The sequence below is a fragment of the Puma concolor genome, chromosome C2 (genome assembly GCF_028749965.1).
Source record: "Puma concolor isolate L17-30 chromosome C2, mPumCon1.1.hap2, whole genome shotgun sequence".
Taxonomy (NCBI): domain Eukaryota; kingdom Metazoa; phylum Chordata; class Mammalia; order Carnivora; family Felidae; genus Puma; species Puma concolor.
This window is the reverse complement of record NC_141675.1, coordinates 127,007,471-127,008,820: the sequence shown is the minus strand read 5'-3', so window position 1 is coordinate 127,008,820 and position 1,350 is coordinate 127,007,471. Positions and strand designations below refer to the sequence as shown.

Below are 1,350 nucleotides of genomic sequence, written 5' to 3'. Positions count from 1 at the left end.
GACTGCCCTCAGAAGGGGCATGGCCTTGGAAAAGGCAGCGCTTCCTGAGGGAATCTCTGAGGAGGCTGACAACACTCTGGTAGCTGAAATAACAAATCCATCCGTGAAGGGTGACACGCACAGCATATTGCAGTGTCTGCCCCAGTGCTCCTGGTGCCCATTGCTCATGTCTACCCAACCTTGAACCCTAACTCAAAATCCTACCCAACCGAAATCTCCCTATGCAGGCAATAAGAATTCTCATAATTGTAGAATTGTATTTGAGTCAGCTGTATTTGAAGCTTTGCGCAGTGGCAGTATCGTAGCCAATGAGGTTTATCCGAGGCGCGATTATTGCTAATTTGAGTCAGCTGTATTTGAATTGGTCTCAGTGTTAAATTGATAAAAGTGTTAGTTTTTCCATTCCTAGTTACTTTGTATAATTGTTTGAGGTGTGCTACTTGATTACATATACAGTTCATGGTAATATGCATTTGTTTTAACTTTTTTTGGGGGGGGTTACACTTTTTTTGGTATTAAACTTTTCGTTATGTAAGACATGTTTGTTTGTTTTTTTCTTAAATAAGAAAAGTGTGACCAAATGTTTTATTTTTTTAAGTTTATTTATTTATTTTAAGAGAGAGAGAGTGAGAGAGAGAGAGAGAGAGGGAGAGAGAGAATCCCAAGCAGGCCTTGCACTGTCGGTGCAGAGCCCATTGTGGGGCTCAAACCCATGAACTGTAAGATCGTGACCTGAGCTGAAGTCAAGAGTTAGTTGCCCAACTGACTGAGCCAGCTAACACCCTGGACCAAATGTTTAAGACCATTAATTTTCAAAAGAATTCAAGGGCCCTCAGAGAAAATACATTGAAAAAACAAAACAAAACAAAAGATCCTAAGGGAGAATTTGCTTATTATTCCTTTAGTCTTTATACTGCTTTCATGGGAGTGTTTGTCCACAGTCAGGGTGAATAAAAATATGTGGCATTTAAACCTTAGTCAGGGTCAAGGAGAGAAGCTACTTATTTTTTTTTTTTTTTATTTTAAAAGGAATGAAATTTGTGATCCAAATATAAAGTATTAAGTGTAAAATTTTTCTGGTTGTATGGGATGCCATGACTGCAACCTTTCCAAACATAAGAAAAGTGTCAGATTTTGCCACAAAATACACCTCTGTGTTCATTTTTTTAAGACCAGAACTGTAAGTTGTGGAAACAGTAAATTAGTAGATCTGCTTTATGTACCTGTTTCTTATATAATTCAAAATATAGATATATTTAATTATATTTTAGATATTCTACTTTTAAAAACTCAAGAATGACATTTTTATCCTTGTTTGTATCTCTCATTTGATCCGTTGAACAACTACTT

General features: G+C 36.7%; 1 pseudogene; it reads left to right on the top strand.

Moving 5' to 3' along the window:
- Nucleotides 1–279: 279 nt before the first annotated feature.
- On the top strand, nucleotides 280–345 carry LOC112850650 (U4 spliceosomal RNA; annotated as a pseudogene).
- The last annotated feature ends 1,005 nt before the right edge of the window (nucleotides 346–1,350 follow it).